This window comes from Spinacia oleracea, chromosome 4, assembly GCF_020520425.1.
Source record: "Spinacia oleracea cultivar Varoflay chromosome 4, BTI_SOV_V1, whole genome shotgun sequence".
Taxonomy (NCBI): Eukaryota; Viridiplantae; Streptophyta; class Magnoliopsida; order Caryophyllales; family Amaranthaceae; genus Spinacia; species Spinacia oleracea.
Window position 1 is genome coordinate 104,351,517 of NC_079490.1, and position 20,386 is coordinate 104,371,902.

At 34.3% G+C, this 20,386-nt stretch overlaps 1 protein-coding gene and 1 long non-coding RNA gene across 23 annotated transcripts in view; one reads left to right on the forward strand and one right to left on the reverse strand.

Annotated features, from left to right (window-relative positions):
• Positions 1-20,386, forward strand: part of LOC110791801 (sterol 3-beta-glucosyltransferase UGT80A2) — a 39,460-nt gene that overhangs the window by 4,527 nt on the left and 14,547 nt on the right. For 20 of the 22 annotated variants that reach the window (XR_008919769.1, XR_008919765.1, XR_008919759.1 and 17 more), the window contains exons 1-5: positions 8,305-8,655; positions 9,734-9,791; positions 9,917-10,082; positions 16,865-17,878; positions 18,039-18,236. The exons of 1 other annotated variant lie outside the window; for it this stretch is intronic. The gene's annotated coding sequence lies outside the window, so the exon portion shown is untranslated. Of the gene's footprint in view, positions 1-8,304; positions 8,656-9,733; positions 9,792-9,916; positions 10,083-16,864; positions 17,879-18,038; positions 18,237-20,386 lie in introns of those variants that run through there. One more of the 22 variants, XR_008919753.1, reaches the window with a different exon arrangement.
• Positions 11,407-19,165, reverse strand: LOC130459981 (uncharacterized). Its single transcript, XR_008919772.1, has 3 exons — positions 18,814-19,165; positions 13,573-13,690; positions 11,407-11,542 (listed from the first exon to the last, which is right to left on the reverse strand). It is a non-coding gene; the product is annotated as an uncharacterized lncRNA (long non-coding RNA).

Consider the following 20,386-nt stretch of genomic DNA (forward strand, 5'->3'; position numbering starts at 1 on the left):
CTAAAAGTCCTAAATCCTTAAGCAGCTTTGGCATGTCTTAAGTATTTTAAGATTCTAGGTAAGCAATACCTATTTCTAGTAATCTCCAAGTTACTCTTGGTTAATAAATTAATACCATAATTTATCCCATTGCCACAACATAATACCATTGTTGTTTGAGTTGAAACCACAATCAACGTGCTCCTTTGGGACGCCTTACCACCTAAGTCAACTAAAATAGCACCTCGCTTTGGCGCAAACCTACTATCTTAGATCCTTAGATTTTTGTAAGTGCTTGATTTGGAAGGCAATCTTTAAACTCAATATTACTTTTGACCTAGTTGTTTCTATTTTGGTTCGATTATTTAGTGAACTTAATCTACTCGAGTCATAGGAAACAACCTATTCATGCAAAGAATACATACATTCATACATTCAAGCATAATATATATATATATCAAAGTGCATAAATAAATGGTGATCTAGTATGGCCCAAAACATCTTGTCTTGAAGCATCCAATCTTCATCACCTCCTTGTTAGCTTGGCATCGTCTTGAATCTTCGTTCAAATGCTAACTTAAAGTTCTAAACTTAGAAATACTTGAAAATAATAAATTACATCAAAATTTCCATGGTACGCAGACCATATTTAAAACTTTACATTCAAAGATAGAACGGTACGCAGACCGTATTTAACTATCCTAAATGGCCATACTAGTCACTTAGAGTACCTGCATTACATAAAATATACATATTCTATGCATTCACCCATTCGTGTGCGAAAAAGAATGGCCCATGTAAATGTGCAAGTATTTACGTGAATTAATTAAAATTCACGTTCACATAAACGCGTCCTAAAAGATTAATCAATTTCCAAATCATTAATCCTTACACTTTATTCTAATTAAAATTGAATTTAATTAAAATAATGCGACCTACGAAAATAATTAAAAAATAATTATTTCATTTTAATTTCATTTAGTGGCTCCCACTCAAACCAATAATTATTCCGGATAATTAATTATGAAATAATAAATTAAAACTCGCGGCCCGGCCCATGCAAATAAAATATTATATTAAATATCCCGTTAGCCCAAATTAATGCAAATATGCGAAGCCCAACGAAATAAATAATTTTCAACGAAAAAAGTCCAAGTGCATAGTTGGGCTAGGCTTGCGCCCAGCCCATTGCCCTTGCGTGTGGCCTACGAGGCGCACGAGCAAGCTCGCACACCCCGCAGCCTGGCGCGCGCACGTGCCTTCAGCTCGTCGCTGCCCTGCGCGCTCGTCGTCGTGCCATCGATCCGCTGGACGTCGCAGGCCTTGCGCCTTGCTTAGTCGCAGCACCCGCAAGCATTGCTTGCCCTTTCCTCGCCCAGCGCGCACGAGCCACGCAGCTCGCTTGCTGCTGCCCGTGTCGCTGCGGCTCGGCTCTCGTACAACAGCCCGCATGGCTCGTCGAGCCATACGTCCACCACACATCGTGTTCATGCCTTTGGTTCGTGCCTACGGACCAACTCAATTAAAAATAAATTTAATTTCACGAACTTGCATTAATATTATTTTTCAAAAGGTTACAATTTTTATTTTCGAAAAACAACGATTTTTAACGATTTAATAAACTTTAACGACAATCCAATTTCGTGTAATTATTAAATCAAGGCTAACATTATTCAAATTAATAAGAACGAACGAATCAACTTGAAAATTTTGAACTTTTAAATAATAAAATCCAAAACTTTAAATCGTTCTTTAACATTTAAATTTCAGATTTTAATAATTAGGTTTAAGTGCGATTAAAATTAACGAAATCATTCAAAAATTTAATCCAATTATTTTTAAAATTTTCCACTGACCCATGAAATTATATTGCCTTTCCCAATTAACCGAATTATTAAACCAAAATTATTTAAAAATCAATTAGGGTTCTAAATTTTACGAATAGGGGAAAGGAAAAATTAGGGCTTATACTTATCGGAAAAATCTGAAAATTTTACCATAGATCAAGAATATACCCAGAAACATTGTATCAAAATTTCAAACAATTCCGAGTAGTTTAGGTTGACCTTTTAATTGAATTACTGTCCGACACTTTTAATTTTTATTAAAAAATTAATAAAAACGCCCAAAACACGACACTTCGAGGCCTGTTTTTGCAATTCCGTTCCCATGATTTGATCTTAGAAAATCGTTTTCAATCAGATTAGGGTTTTAAAAACCGAAAAAACGAATCTTTTTGATTTCGGAACAGCTTATTACGCAATTCATCCAATAATTCATAATAATTCCGAAAATTCAACAAAAAATCCCAAATTTTCGACAGATGCAAAAAAAAATAAATCATGCTAAAATACGCTTTGAATACATAAGGCTCATGATACCACTGTAGGGAAATACAGTTAAACATAATAACATGTGCGGAAACAACCCCCAAAGCCAGGAAGCATGTATAAAGCACATATTAAGCATATTTACGTTTGGAGCGTGTTTTCCACAAATTGTCAACGAACACGAACTTAGAACTCCACTTGTCGTTCCTCTACTTGGTTTACCGACACGATCATATTCGTCTTGATTATCGTAGCTTAGACAATCGATCAAGATACTTTGCTTTTTGGGAAGAACTCACTTTGGATGCACAGAGAGCATTAGGGTTCTCTGTGACTCTAGGGTTTGAGTATGAATGAAATGAATGTGTTGGAAAAAGGGTTAGAAGGCTATTAACATAACCTTAATAACCGACAAAGCCACAAGGGGCAAGGCCGGCCAGCAAGCCCACGCAAGACGAGCACAGCCAGCTGGGCCATGGGCCGCGCTGCTGTTGCTGTGTCGCTGCTTCGGCCCGCGCGCACACACGCACAGCTCGCTCGGCCATGGGCAAGCGCTGCCGTGTTGTTGAGGCTTTGCTTGCACGCCAAGCGCGCCCATGGGCCTTGAGTGCCTCTTGCACTCGGCTCGTGGGCCGCTCTTCGTAGTCTCGACTTAATATCGTTCCGAATATTATTTATCGTTTCGTATACGACGAATCACCGTCATACGATACGATTTATTCGTTTCACCTAGCTTACGAATATTCGCGATACGATATAAGATTTCGATGCAAGGTCGTATCGTATAATACGTTTTCCAACTAATTCCCGAAAATCTATTAAATGAATTTCCGATTCATTTAATCTGGTGATCTATTACGTGTCATTGGTGTGACCTTGTAGGTTCAGTCAAGAGTAAGCTGTGAGTTTAATATTCATTAGAACTACTGATCGGAAGCATTGCTCCAGCTAGCTGTTCCGATCAATTGATCTCACTGAATTAATTGTTCGCAATTAATCTGAACCTTGGTATTAGACTTAATGCACCTTGGGTGAAGGACATATTTCCTTCAGTCTCCCACTTGTCATTCAGACAAGTGTGCATTCACATTCCTTTGTCACTTAGTGTTACTTACTGAACATAAGGTAAGATCAAGGCCATCCTTATTAGGTCCTGAAGTGTTTCTCGGATTACAGAGCTCAACTGTTAAACTTTTGCAGAAGGTTAAGCCTTAACCATTCTGAGCACGGCCATGCATTTTACAGTATCTAACTCTCCGAGAGGCCTTGTTACACAACAACACCATATCCTATCAAGGATAGGAGTTTAATCCATTCTTGCAATCTATGAACACTCACTTTGATTCATAGTACGCCCAATAACTGCTTTTATAGCCTCCTTTTACGGTGCGACGTTTAGCGAGAATCAAAGAAAACTAATTCTCAAACGAGCAGACATAATCGCTCATGTTCTGAGGAACGGTTTCTAATAACCATTAATAAGAACTACCTATGACATGACTTTAATCTCTTAAAGTGTTCTCATGGTCAATCCGATACAAGATCCAATAAGTATCTATGCAAAAGATTCTGACATCCAGTCACTCTAGTTCAAGAAACAGAACTAAGTGATCTACTTGTAATCTAATCTTCATTATTCATTAGTCGTCCACCTTTCAATGACCTGGATTAGGGATCCTTTGTGACTTCAATATTCAAGTTCACTTATGGGTGTTTCTTTGTCGAAGAATCCATCTTGACATCCCATTTGAATGATTTGAATCACATGGACTTATCATTTAATACTAAACCAACATTAAATGAACTATGAAATATAATTTCATAAATGATAATGTTTAAACCAAATGCTTACCAATTTGTGGGACTCTAACCCAAAATCAAGCATTCAATGTTTTACAGATATAGGCCTTTCACCCAATACATAAAACATTCATGAAACTTAAACTTGATTCCATATCTGCATATGAATGTTGTGTATCATTCAATGAAGAGGTTTAGTTTATCATACTTTGCTATCCTTAGCATCTTTTCTATCGAAAGCCTTTCGATGTAAGATGAAAAGATCTTTGAATATGTTTCTAGAATGATCTAGTCTTTTGTTGCTGTAATTAGAATGATAATCATATCTAAAATAGAAAATCATCCAGGTAGCAGACTTGTGATCAACCTGAGTTCATTGAAGAACTCCCACTAAAAACAATTCCCTTTCATTGCTTCTTAGGCAACAATAAATTCATTTCAATTATGTAGAATTTCAAATGATGCTTCCTTTTGGAATGCGCCAACCAGTTCACATAGATGTGGGAGATACATCTTTCAACTGAGAACTTGGAAACTATTCATTGATTCTTTTTCCCATGCATCTCATATGGTTTAGAACCTATGTTACCACCTTTTAATCACGACGCCTAATTGCCCGTGTATGTTTGTGGTTTTCCTAACAATAAGATTCAACTTTTGCTTAGGCAAATGCATGTAGCATCAAAACTTTAGTTATCTTCACTTCCTCTTATCAAGTGCTCATCCTACATATCCAAATGTATTGGATGTTCTTGATACTGTTCCAATGATCTTTGATCCAGATCAATAGAGATTGGTATAAACGTGTCACGATCCAATGTTCACGAGTTATCTTGGCGATCTATATATCACATTATACATGATTGATTTTAATGCAAAAACCATTCGCATTTTAAAATCCATCCATGTAACTTTTAGCTTCATTTTGTTTCAAGAGAAACTGAATCTTGCTAAAATCTTGGCATTGTCATGTGATATAAGGTGAAGGCACCTCTTCAAGGTTCTTCATGCTTAACTCTAGTGATAACAGCCTAGCTTTATACTTAGTTAAGGCATTCATAACTTAGACTTACTCATATGGGTTGAGAGTCTCTTTTGAGTCTCTCCATTGTGTTTGATTTAGTAATTACTTTTACAGAATCCAAACAACGCTTTAGATCCTATCCAATAGATCTTTAACCCAGTATGTTCTAAGTTTCGCCATGGTTCTAATATTGACAAATACTGTCAAATCTAACCATTTAGAATTTGAATGTCATTTTCAATAGCTAGAGAGATATGTATCTCATATATAGAACCAATAAACTTTACCTAGCTCCCACTAATCTCCTCATCTATAAGATGATCCATATTTTCATAAAGCTATGATTGCTCAATAGCCTTTTAGACAAATATGGTCAAATTCCCACTTGCATTCTTTAATCTACGAATAGATTTCTTAAGCTTGCTCTTTTATCTAGCATCCACAACTTTTACATTGTGTGATGTACACAATTCCTTTCTACAAGTCCAATTGAATAAGGTGTTTCGTTTTCAATTGCCATATTGCCATATGCAATTATTGCTAGATTTATCCAAAATAGTTCAAGCATTCCGACTTGGTGAAAAAGATTTCAACATTATCAACGTCGTGAAGTTGTTAACAATCTTTAACCACCAATCTAGCTTCTCTTTTGTATGTGTATACAATATCATATTTGTATGTTTTGAAAACATGTTTGCAACCAATGGGAGTAAACCCTTTATGCAAAACGACGTTGTATGTTTAGAAAACATGTTTGCAACTAATAGGAGTGAACCCTTTATGAAAATCAACCAAATCATAGATTTGATTCTTTAAGATGAAGATATTTCGGATAAAATGGCCTCAAATCATTTTGTATGGCCTCGAACCATACTTATGTTTCTGATGGCTTCAAACCATACTTGGGAATTTTTAATTCGTCGTAGCTAACTTGTAAGTCGTATGTTCTTGAAGCACTTTCCAAAGTCTTCATAGTTTTCATTCCTCAAGATATCTATGTATCTATCTTAGTTGAATTCTATTCCTTATACGATTTACCTAGGTATTGAACATCAAACGTTAGTGTCTATAAACACATTACTCAAGTCCTTTGAGTATTAGGATTCTCTTGAAGCACTTCTAAAGTTTTCCTGAAGCTCTTCCAAAGGCTTCTAAGTACGGAGCTTTTCCAAAGACTCCAAAGTATCCTATATTTGTTTGTTGCTTGACTCGAAGTCCATTCGAGGTCATTTTTCTCCCACTTGCCTTTTTGGAAATATGATGGTTTCCTAAAAGAAATTATCTTAAGCAACAACCATATGTTCTCAGATTTGTGGTAGAATCAATACCTTTTGTTTCTATGAGTCGCTCATAAAGAAACATATATCTATTCTTGAGTTTGTTTGATGTAAACACTAACTCCCACTGGGTTTGACAACCCTAGATATATATGTACTGAAAAGATGTACTGAACCGAAGTTCAATCCTTATGACATCTTATCCTTAGCTTTTGACAACCTTGTTTAGTGTGATAGTCACTTGAGAGTATCATTTAGAAACTATATAGGAAAATAGTCGTGATTATCGTTAATCGAAATAGATTTCGATTTCTCCATTTGGTCATACCATATTCTTATGGAGTTTCGATTGTTATAATGCCATATAAACAAACTAGATAATCTTTCTTGTCTCATGCAAACATCACCTTGACCCAGCCTAGATGTTCCAAAATTCTTGCCAAGTTGATTTTATACCCTTTTATGAATTGCATTGAAGCATTTCACATATTTCACGTTGAGTAAATATAGCCATATTTTCTCAAATTCTTGTGAAATAGGTAAGTCTTAAATTCTATCTTTGGCCCATGAACATAGTTGTCTAGACTCTTCTAACAATAGTCCATTTCGATGTCATGTTCAACAAGTGTCTTAAATTAACCAACTTTCAGAAATCCATGCCATGGAATCTTAGAATGTTGACTTGTTGATATGGTCTTATGACATGGCCAAAGATATGTGGAACACAAATCAAAATGTTTGATTTGAACCTTCTGAAGTTTGAGTGTGAAGAGATTTGTTTGTTTATTAATCAATCATATGACTCAACCCTTAAATGACCATTTCATTCAAATAACACTCAACGAATGTTTTTGTTTACTTTGAATGTGAGTCTTTCCATTGTCCAAACAGAAATTGATTATGATGATTAATGGAACATAATACCATTAAGTTCCAGCCTTTAGAAGGACATTAAAACAAACATGATGACCCTACAATTAATGTAGCACAACTTTGCCTCATTACCCACTTGTAGGTCAATTACCAGACTTAGCTCCCGGAATTTGAGTTCTTAACAAGAGTTTAGAACCTCAAGCGGTAATCTAATACCATAGGAGTTTATTTTCTAAGTCGTTTCTCTTTAATACAAACTTTTAGGTAGAAATTGAATATTGAATTCATTTCTTTTGTTCCCCTTTCCTATCCTTTCTAGCACGTTTTCTTATAGTCCTAAAGATTTTACTCTTTGCTTGATCTTCTTACTTTGTTATGCGTACAAAGTCCCTTTCTTTTATTCACTTAGAATGACCGCATCCAATGAGTCTAGTTCATTATCAAATCAAAAGAAAATTGGTTGTTAACCATTGGTTATACATGAGTCTTTAACTCAATACTTCATTATTTCAAAACTACCTAGTATTCTGAATATATGAGGTCCAATTGGTCTACCATTCAAATTTTAGTTTGAAAACAACCATGAAGTTCACTATAAGAAAATAGCATTCAAGATACGCTCTCACTCTCCTTTTCTTTGAGAATCGCTCTCAAAATAGTTACCAATCGACCGAGGAAATATCGCAGTTCTATCGTCCGAACGCAGTAAAGTTGAAGATTTACGATTCTACAAAATGAACTAGCAAAGAAAATATTTATCATACTTTAATAACACTACTACATTTCTAATCAAATACGACGGTTTAGAAAAGCCTAATGCGACACCTCACATAGAACCGTTGCATTAGATAGGGCTAATGCAACGGTTTCCTGTATAACACACCTGAAAGTTGGGCTAATGTAAAGGTAGTGATAAACCGTCGCATTAGATTGTCTAATGCAACGCCTTGCTAGGCTAATGTAAGGTGGTGAAAATAAAATATACGCGGGTGACCTTTTTTACTCATTACCCTCCCATTATTTCCCAAAATTTCAAACCTCATCCTTTCCCCAAAAATTTCAAGCCCTAGCTGCTCAATTGTTCCCAAAAAAAAAGAGATGACAACAGAAATTAAAAACACAAGAGAGGAGAGAGACTAATTGAAATTCATCAATTTCGCATCAATTCGCAAATCGCAAACACCAATTCGCAATTCGCAGTTTTAGGGTTTAGAGGGTTTGTTCGCAAGTGAGGGTTTAGAGGGTCTGTAATGCATAGTTCAAGGGTTTAGAGGGTCCGTAACACCACCACAGAGAAGGAAGAGGACGACGAAGGAAGGAGAGGCCCATCCCATTCAAGCTGTAACCCGTAAAGCAGATAAACTCTCACAAGGTTTGCTATTTCGATTAAGTTTCTGGCCCAATTTCTTGAATTATATTTAAGGTTTTCCTATTTAGGATTTTGATGATTTGCAATGATGGGGTTTAAGAAGTCAGCTCTTTAGAATTTCAATGGGATTACTTTATTTCAAAGATGAATTTGATTTTCGCATCCCTTTGTGCTTAAGCGTTCTCTGATTCTGTATATTGTTTTTCCTAAGCATTTTGTTTTTTTACTCAAGTAGCTTAGTAATACTGGAAAACTGCTACCCTTATAGGAAAAGTGATAAGAGCATTTTGAAGTGTTTTGTGTTTGGTAGGTGTTCGTGAAGCATATTGGGTTGTATACTTGTATCATTATTATTATTATGATTTGAATTCTGGAATTTTTGGGTAGTTCTTTTTAGAATTTTTTTCTTGAGATCTCCGGGAAATCAATTTATTACTCTGTATTCCATCATTAAAGTGAATTGTTTTGTTGTTGGATCGCATTCCGTAGGACTCATACATGTCTAAGTAGATGATGGAAGTTCAGGTACCCGTTATTTTGCTAAAGTCTTAGATATGCAGTCTATTTTCTCTTGCTTAGAATGTTGTCGAGGCTCTTCAAGTACCGATTCACATATTCTTTATAATGCCTTGGACGTAAGTAAGCTTATGATATAAATCTAATGCTGGATTCTTACATGCCGAAGCTAGTAACTTGTTAGTTTCTCCACTATTTTCTTAAGTTCACGGATCTTGGTTTTATGGCGCCCTTTACCCGAGAATGAACATTTGAATTTTGGAACGAGAATTATTCTAAGTGTTTGCCACTATCTCGATTAAAAGATTTTACAGTCCGCTATGTTTGTTTGCTGTAGCTGTGACCTTCATGACATGATGTTAGATCTTCAATTTTATAGGGTTCCTGAGTACAATTGTTGTTTTGACTCTAGTTTTTTAAACTTGGATCAGACATCTTTGCAATGATAGATGTTTTATAGGCTTATAGCCCTTTTATGTCCCGAATTTTGACGCATGAGTTGGGTTCCTGTGTCAAAACTCCAGCTTCAAACTAAGAGTGCTTAGTAATTGCTTATTCTTTGCAGGCCCACTAGTGAATTTCCGCATCCTCTGTCACGGGTTAAGCAACCAGTTGCATAAAGAGTAAGTTATTTTTTTTCTCTACATTCCGCTATGTCAGTACTATCTACTGTATATACTTCGCACATTTGGTATCCTGCTAGGCTATATAATTAATGTTAACCTATGCTTTCGGCTCTCCTACCAAGTTGTGTGACGCACTGATTTGGCTTGGAATACGAGACCTGATTAATGAATTCACGAAGAAAACGTTGAAGTTGAGACCTGTATCCTACATGAAACCTTCATATGGTGCTCCCCCTGATACCCCTTATGGATATATTTGGAGTCCTCACCTTGTTGCCAAACCTAAAGGTCAGTGATCTATTTTGGGTTGATAGTCTACTATCACTACAAGAAAATTTAGATACAGAGGCAACACCTTGAGGCAATTCACTTTTTATGGCCTCTAAAAGTGCTTTTTAGCATTAGTTAAATATGGTAGCCTCTAAAAGTTATTTTCAGGGTCGGTGAAATTTAGCCTGCCCCTAAAAGTACTTTTTAGCATTAACAAAATAATGGTTGCCCCTAAAAAGTTTCTTTAGCATCAAAAAAAATTAAGTTGCCCCTAAAAAGTATCTTTTAGCATTAACGAAATAATAGTTGCCTCTAAAACTATTTTTTAGCGTCAATGAAATTTAAGTTGTCCCTAAAAAGTAACTTTTAGCATTAATGAACTCATGGTTGCCTCTAAAACAATTTTTTTAGCATCAGTTAAATTTTAGTTGCCCCTAAAAAGTACTTTTTAACATTAATGAAATCATGGTTGCCTCTAAAACATTTTTTTAGCATCAGTTAAATTTTAGTTGCCCCTAATAAGTACTTTTTAGCATTAATGAAATAATGGTTGCCTCTAAAACATTTATTTTAGCATCAGTTAAATTATAGTTGTCCCTAAAAAGTACATGTTAGCATTACTGAAATAATGGTTGCCTCTAAAAGCTTCTTTTTAGCATTAGTAAATTTGTGTTGCCCCTAAACATTTCTTTTTAGTATCGATGAATTATAATTACCTCTAAGGTTCATTTTAGCATTGCTAAAATTGATGTTGTCCCTAAAATTTAATTGTTAGCATTAGTAATATTATATTTGCTTCTAAAAGATTGTTTTACAATCATAGAAATTTAGATTTCCCCAAAATGTTAATTTTTTGCATTAGTGAAGTTTAGGTAGCTATAAAAGTCTTTTCAACAATTATTGAAATTTAGAGTGCCCTAAAAGTTTTTTTTAGCACTAGTAAAATATATATTACCATCACTACTAGAAAAAATGTCTATAACGAAGAAATATTCCATCGTTAAGGGTTTTTAAAGACGGAAAATTTTCGTCGTCATGTTCATTGTTAGTTTTTAGAGGCATACAACAACCTTAATAGCCAAAAATTTCAATGCTAGTATTATTATATAAAATTATAAAAAAAAATTAATCAATGAAAACAAAAGGTAATTTCATTCCTGAAAAAATATATGACATCATTTAGACGAAACCATAAAATCACATCCATTCATCATAAATGAAAATTTGTATGTTTAAGTTCTAAATAATCTTCAAATATCAGTATAAGTTCCTCTGTTGTGATTATGTTATGTGTTATTCCTCCTTCGTAAACACACACATTCCAATCAGGAGACTAAAATTCCTCTCTATGATGCTTGCACAGTGAACACCGGCCAAATTGATTGCACAAAAAACCCCGTAACTTGGATCCTGCAAGGCTGGTAAACTTGACTTCAAAGTTGTCAACTATGTTTCCAATTATGACCAATTGAGAATTTCTGAGAATAAAAAGGAAACATAAGTTTCATGTTCCAACACTAACAACATCAACTAAAACGTTCAAATTCAAATGATTTGCTATCAGCTCCAGCAATGGAATAAAATATGTTTGACAAACTAACTTTATAACAGAACTAGTTGCCAAAAAATGAGATAGGAATCAGTCGTGCAACTAGGCATGACGAGGAGATAACAAATATTGGGCTTAAACCTTACTGTGTATCTAACTGCATGTTAAGCTGGCGAAAAAGAATAGTTTGTCAGGGTTAGTTCTAAACCACAAATAACAACTAACTATTACATGGAAAAGATGGCCAAAAAGATAATATGGAAAAGATGTTGTCACTTTGTTATGTTCATGAATTACTAACCTCATATATTGATTATACCTGGTCAGACCTGATCAAAACTACAAATCTAAACAACTTAAAAAAACAACAGATAAAAAACCAGCAGTTGACAGCCAGCATGATCAACATTGGAACAGAACACACAAGTCAACATTTCAGGTTATAAACAGGTATTACTGAACAAACAGAACTAGAGAAGCATATAGCACTGAGTAGACCAGGAACATCAGCATAACAACAGCTAAAAGAACAACTCATTATGCCACAAGGCAAGACCTCTGAAAAAATAGCAGCAGGTCAGTTTAATATACCATGCATTCATCTATAAAGCACGGGTGGTTGTAGGACCAATTTACTTCCCCCTTAGCAAACTAAGAGCTTGTGCAGGGTTCTGCAAGTCCAACATATACAACCAAATATGACTCAATCTTCTAGGGTATAATTTATTTTGATTTTTCAAATGACAAAATCTATATGAATTTGTCAATAGCTCTTAGTGTTTGTTGTTGGATTCGTAGAAATGTCTTGTTATCTTCCAGTGTTGCATACGAAGTATCTCCTAATTGGCTAAATGTTTAAGGAGAACCAAATACGATAAAAAGAAAAGGCGCAGGTGTTGTAAATTGTTCCTTTTTTTTGTTTTTGGAGTAGGAGCTGCTAATAACTACAGTTTGTCTCTCACTGATATGCCAAGGCAAAAGCACTCTTCTAAAAAAAGCAAAAGAAAACATGTGTAGTTCTACCTATGATGATCGTGGGCAAACTCATCAAGCAAAAGCACTCTTCTGAAAAAAGCAAAAGAAAACTTGACCAGCAAACTCATCACTCAATAGATAAAAAATTATGAAACCTATACTCTGTATCAGCCATTTGAAATGTTTGAAGAGATACAACCAGTGCAAGCAGGTCAAAGCAAGATAGAGTAGCAAGGAGGGTTTTACTGCTCAAAAGCAACTTACAAAAAGACACAATCTACACACTATTATCATTTAAAGGAACACACAGTTGTGGCAAAGAAAGCTAAACATTAGCAAAGAGGTCGTAAATTTTGTAATAACAGATTGACATGGTGTAAATAAATTTTGCAACGAAACTATAAAGACTATAATTGAGCAAGAAATAAGACTAAAGATGCAAGCAATAATATCCAACTTATAACCTAAATCAGTACAGAGACCATCATAACCCGACATTCAAGCGAGAAGTAATCAGGGAAGTGTATTTCATTCAATGCTCAGAACATTAAGGGCACATCCAGTATCCCCGATATAGTAGCAACATTCACGAATAAAAATATTAATTCGCACAGAGTTGCATTACGCCAATACAAATGAAGAAGTTCAGAGTGGAAGTCGATATAACCTACTTTGATTTAGAGTTTGACAAAAATATCCAAGTTTCCCTACTCAGATCAAAGGTGTACAAGTAAACAGTAATCATATCCAGGTGAATACATCCATTTTACACCTACCACCAGAACAAATGCAACGCCTAAAAGCTAGAAATTTAAGCATAATCTGCTTCAAAAGGATTCTAAAGTAACAACAATCTTCTGCTGGTCTCCAGACAGTTTTTGTTGGCTATCAGATTGTACTTGACTATGGAAGAAAAAACGCCAGTTTATTTCAATTTTTTACCAAAGCAAAAACAGAAACAAAAGACATCTATGATCAAACTACCTGCTTGGTACCACATTGTTGGAAGTTTCATCTGTACACTTGTTTCTTCACTAGGCATATTTCTTATAGTGCCTTCTTAAGAATGACAGACTATTTCAGTCCCTATGGAAGCCTTTTCCTGATTCATAAACGAAACGCTAGAACTTTAAAGTCACTTCAGAGTTCAGACCATATAAAAAGATATGAAAATAATCCCAGAGATGTCTAGGTAAGATGCAATTCAAAAACAAAGCAACAATTTTCTGTCAAGTTTTTTAATCCAATTCAACTTTGTTTATCACCCAAACGGGCACCTGATAGGTTCTAACTCGATGCAGGTGTAAGATGGATAAAAGAACAACTAATAATTCATTCAATTAGATAAGTAACCCCCCCCCCCCAATTACCACTAGATATTCACCAATCACTCAATCGACTAAGTGGCAGTAACAAATTTCACGAAACTCAAAGAAGCAACCAAATAAATCGAGTTTAACAATATTCTGTAATATAGGTAACATCTAAAACATATACGAGTTTTCGATTGTAAATAGAACAATAATAAGGTACAAAGCCATCCATTAATTTTAAGTGCAGTAACCATTTTGAGAAACAGACCAAAATCTGAATTTCAATTTGACTGAAAAATACAAGCTGGTTACTTTTGAATTCAATTGCACTTGAAATTGATTGATTGTAACAAACTAAATGATATAAAACCCCAAATTGGAGCAAATAAATGAGGTGTAGTTACTTGTTGGTAGGAAGATGCAGCAAGACTCTATTTTTTTTGTTCGGATCAGATATTATCTCTGCAGGGAGTTGGCTAAAAAACACAGGCTAGCCGGTAGAGAAGGTTCATCAAGAATCATTTCCAGTTTGCTAAATTCAGTTGAGAGAAAACCAGAGAAGCATAACATGTTCAACCAAAAGAAAAATCGTCCAGAAATTCACCAACAATCATTAAGCAGCAAATTGTAATCAAATGAATTAATCAACAAGATCAAGAAAACAACCCGAAACTATCAATTTGAGCGGGTAATGATCAAGAAAACAACAAGATCAAGAAAATTTTCCCAAATTGTGGGCTTTGTGGTCCGCCATCGCTAATGGTAGAGAGGAAGAACGCAAAAAAACATCAAAAACCTATCGCCAATTTTCAGATTCTTGCAAACATGAAATTGCTTGAAAATCATCAAGAAACCCTAGAATTTGGGAAAAACTCAAGAATCAAAAATAATTTGATTCAAGGTTTGAAAGAAGATTTGTGAGTAAAATGAGAAGATAATTGGGAAAATTGATTCCCTAATTAATCGAACTCGAGCCCAATTTGAGAAAAAAATTATAAAAATTGGGAAAATTGAATCCCTAATTAATCGAATTCGTTCCGAAATTGAGAAAAAAAAATTAATTTGGAAAATTGAATCCCTAATTAATCGAATTCGAGTGAATTTGAGAAAAATTGAAGCAAAACATTTGGGGAAAATTTGAAGAATTGGTAATTTGATTTGAATGAATTGGTAATTAGGAGTATGATGAGAAAAAAAAATGAAGGAAAAAGTTGATGAAAAAAAAGAAAGAAAAAAGTTTTTATGGTTATTAATGGCAAAAAGAAACATGTCGAAGATGAAAGAGTCAAAGAGGTGATGTTGGCGCTCCCAACCAAATTATCCCGCCTAACCAGTTTGTTATGGCGCAATACAGTGTGAAAAAATACCGCTCAAAATCTCCGTTTTAATTTTGGTTTCCCTCTTTTTTTAGTTTGATTTACGAGGTGTCTAAAAACGAGTGATGGACTGATGGTGTACAAGATGCTTTTTAGAAAATTATTCCGTTAGTAATTTTTTTGGTCAAACTTAAAAAACTTAAATCATGAATTTTTATTATCTTATGAAAAATATTAAATAGTATAGTTATGCAAAATCTTGTTAGATTCGTTTTAATATTTAATTTTGGAATATCAGTTTTTTTTTATAACTTGTCCGCGTGTAAATTAGAGATATTTACATTTTAAGCCGTTTCTTAAAGATAGTAAAGAGTCAAATGAGGTAATCTTTTAGGGATGGAGGGAGTATGTATTTCGTATCAGATAACAATTGTTATTATTATTATTATTGTTGTTGTTGTTGGTGTTGCTGTTAGCTTAGTAGTGGTGGTGTAATTGTGATGCGAGTGTTGTTTAAGCCATAATAATAAATAAATAAAAACATTAACAAAGTATTTCAATTCACATAACCAAGTTGTCCTTATCAAAAGTGATCATGTCCAAATTAGCATCAGTTCTTTACATGTTTATGTTCCACACTAAATATATTGTGGACTATGCCTAAATACGTAATTCTAACAACTTGTTTCAAGATCAACCAATAAATCTAAACGGAAAATCAATTAGCTCGTATTCTATCACGGTGATGTCCACTCCATTGATGCTCCTCAAAATGCCAATTTTCTACTGATATCGCCTAAATTTCTTACCGGCATCTCCCATCTCCCTTGCTGGTTGTGGCGCGTCCAGATTTAATCTCTTCTCCTTCGCTGCTTATTTTTGTTGATGTATTCTCTCATCCAGAAAATTCAGAAAATACAAATAAAATATCTCAAACTCTATGATTAATTCATATCATCGATTACAAACTCATCGTCATAACTTGATCAAAGTCATTCTCAACAATAGTAGGTAACTTTTCTCATCAATTTTGTTTATTTTTCAAATTTTCTTGTATTGAACTTCAATAACTATGATTTTTTTTAAAATAGGGTTTTCTTTTGTTATTCCGATTAAATTGATTTTGGTTAATTTTGATTTTCTGGTTTCTATGTTTATGAAACACTAACTTGGTCATGGTTGTTTAATTTTGTGAAAATTGACAAGGATTTCCCAGTTTGTCAGTATTATCTGTAATTTGTGCTTAAACTTATTTCATTTCATTCTTTATTTGAGTACGGTAATTTTTTTTGTCTCTACTAAGTCGACTGATTGAATTTCTTTTGGAAATTGGTTATGTATGCTTGATATATTGATTATGTTTCTGTTTTAAATATGTTGAAAATAATAGAGGTTTCAAAGATACTCGTTTGCTATTATGCTACAAATTTTGGTAGATGACAAAATATCGAGGCATTTAAGCGTCCATTTTCTTTAATTTGCTCTACTAGTTTTATGCATGCAAACCTTTTCGAAATCTTTGAGCGAGTTTATTATCTACCTATGCAATTATTTTTTAAGGGAATTGAGAAGCACACATACCAAATTCAGCTATTTATTTATTTGTCGTCTATGACCAATACAAATGTTTACTCTGTTACACTGTAGGAATCGAGTATATTTCTTGCTAAGTGGACTGCAGAAGATGCTTAGAATTAGAAAATAACACTTGGGTACTCAAGTGGCATATTTATATTTATCCAATAATGACCTTGATTGGTGCAACTCGAGGGCTTGAAATTGATGTATTTTTGAATCGGAGCAGACTAGGTATGCATTCTTTGGTTTCTCGATCAATGGAATCTCTAAGTACTTGAGTGCTTAAAGAGTTAAAGCCTTCCTCTGGTTAGAAATGTAGCGACAACTAGCTATTAATGTAATAACTCATATTTTAAGCAGCTCTCAACCTTCTTTTAAGTATAATTATTGTTTTTAATCACACTCTTAAGCAACTCTCAATCTTCTTTTAAGTATAATTATTTTTTTGAATCTCACTCTTAAAATTGTTTTGAAACAAATATGAGTATAGTAATTTAAGATTTTATTAATGATTGGATTAAGTTAGTATTATCTATTAATCAGCTTAAAGATTAATTATCGACTTATTACAACGAGTTGGAATTTTAGACATCTACTCGACTAAAGAATAAAGATTTTTATAATTCTAAATTTTTATTGTTTTATTTGAACGTGAATGTAAATTGTGATTCATATTTTATCAATTGAACCAGTGAAATTATTTTATTTATTAAATTAAATTACTAATACATTATTCCATATAAAAGAGTTATTTTAAATATTAAATGAATTATTCATATTATTTTGGAATTCCTTCCCTTCCCTCCTTTCATCCCTTCCCTCACTCGCACACATTCACGCAGTCACACATCACCTCTCCTCTCTCTCCCTTCACCACGAATCCTCTCCTTCCTTCCTGCTCCTTGTGCCGCCAGTCGTTTCCCTCTCGCCGGCGACGCTGATTCTGCTGCTGAGGATGTTCGTTGTTGTTGTGTTGATTCTGCTGCTGCTCCCCTCGTATCTCCTTCCTCTCGTCCAAGCTTCGTGATGCCGCCGCCCATGGTGGCGGCTAAACCACCCTCATCTAGACCTCATCTTCAATTGGTAAACCATCTAAATCCTTCCATTAATTAATTGAATTAGATTGTGATTTAAAATTTTAAACCCTAACTAATTAAATTTCTCTCTCCTGTTGTGGGTGCGCCACCCCTTTTGGGTTGTCGGTGCGACGGTGTTCCATCGCCGCTGTTATATGTTGTTGGAGGTTGATCGGTGTTGATCGTTGTGTTCTTGTTCCTCTCCCCTGCTTCACTCCTCTACCTTTCCTCTCCTCCGCTAGACTCACGGAGCGCCACCTCCTCGTGGCTCTGCCAGAGCTGCTGGTGCTATTCCGTTGATGTTGTTGTGTTATCTGTCTTATGGTTGTTGTTGCTGCTTCTCTGCCTTCCTATTTCTCTTATGGGTATAATCTCAAACCCCACTTATTTCTTTTTGTGATTTTCTTACCTAAGAAAATGGAATTCTTGTTTTAAAAAATATATGGCATATGTTCTAAAACGTATGATGTAAGTTATATACTGGCTTATGTTCTAAAACACATGGCATATGTTCTGAATCATAATCCTTATGTTCTAAATTTATGATGTCACTTTTTACATAGTTTTAAACAGTAATTACTCCAACAATTAATTACAAAGACTTCAACACATAAACCTCTAGTTTTAATTTGTCATGCAATAATTCAGTAACTAAGACTTAAAACATAAAAGTCGTATATGTTCTAAATATATACTAGATGCTCTAAAACTTATGACATATTACGCATGTTCTAAATAATAAGCCCTATTATCTAAAAATTAACCAGTGAGTCCTAACATAACAACAATCATATTTAGTTCTAAAGGTAGTAGACATTAATATTCACATATGGAAACAAGTGATGCGCAATGCAAATGTGCATTGTTATTGACATTAGACAAATCTTTGGCCAAGCTCCAAAACATTAATGAGAGAGGGAGACAATAGCAAAAAAAACATACCCAATTGTCGGAGTGATAATAATATCTGCCAGGGAAAAGATTTTGTTATATAAAATGTATCTGTCTGTTCCAGCAGGCAAATGAGAGAAGAAACGTTACACCAAGTCATCAATCATATCAAAGAAACCATACAGTATGTCTTTTTCTACTTGGGAATCTCTATTTCTTAAATATCCAGTTAGGAAAAGGTGGTCTTTTGTCCCGAGTGGCACAATGCAAGGAATGAGGAAGTTGAGGCTTTGATAATAATACCTGGGATTTGGTAAATTACTACCAGGAAGAAAGCAAATAATCAACGAGTGGTTTGTAAGGTGAAGTGTAGAGCTCTCAATGTGAATAAGACCCAAAACAATGGTGCGATAGGAAGATGGAATGTTAGGTAGGTGACTACAGGAAATACTGAAAAAAGGGGATCAACTATAATGAAACCATCTCTCATGTGATCAAAGTGACTACCATTAGTTAGAACATACCCTTTAAGTTTTAGAACATCTTGTTATAATGTTTAGAACATAAAATATCCATGAACTTTTATTTTTGGCAAGCAAGCAAGATATTTTAAATCAATTCAAAAATGGGAAGTACAACTTAACCAAAATTTGAACTAAGGAGAAATCCGGCCCCCCTAGAATAAACTTGAAATATCCAGATGTTCAATACAAAACTCCACATAATTTATCAAATTTGATGTCTACTACTAGAATAGAACATATTTTGTATACATTAAGTTTAACCCTCATATGTTCTTACTATATAACAATCTCCTTGAAGAAAATGTTAACATAATATACAGAGCACTATCAACATGTATTTAAAAATTCAAGAACTGTTACAAATTTAATACATCAGATTCCAGTAGCACTCACCCTTTATGGTTTGATAATCTTTTGGCACCAACAAGTTCTATTGCCTCAGTTTTCTGACATGGAAGGTAAGAAAAGCATGGCAGCAATCAAGTTTGTGATTTTAATCTATTTTCATAACTCCCATTAGGCTACTAGGATAAATATATTTTGATCGACTCCGAGGCTAAGGAACATGGATAAAAAGAAAAACCAACTTATTACTCATTGACACCTAGATGAAAGAATAGTGTTCTTTCAAACTAACAAATCAATCAACTTAAAAAGTAGTAGTAACGACAACTAACCTCAGCATCAGGCATGATACAAGGACGACCCTTGTACACTTTAAGGCACCTGCAACAATACTCTCCCACATCAGAATTAATACATTCAATATTTGACCTGAAACACATACATTAGTTAGTTTTAAACCAAGAGCGGCCTGACGTAGGAGTCTTAACAGACAAATCAAAGTATCAAACTTAGTAGCAAGGTACATGATACCAAACACCTAACAATCAAACTAAATCATGGAAATACATTAACTCTAAAGAAAGGGTAAATATTCGTGTAAGCTTTAAGGATATAGCCAACTATTACACGCTAATAAAGTTAGTAAGCATAATAGAGCCAACCAAAATCTAAGTTTCACTTACGATTATCGAAATTAGGGAATAGCTCATGGCTTAGCTATATTATAAACTCAATTCTTAGATAAATTAACGGGC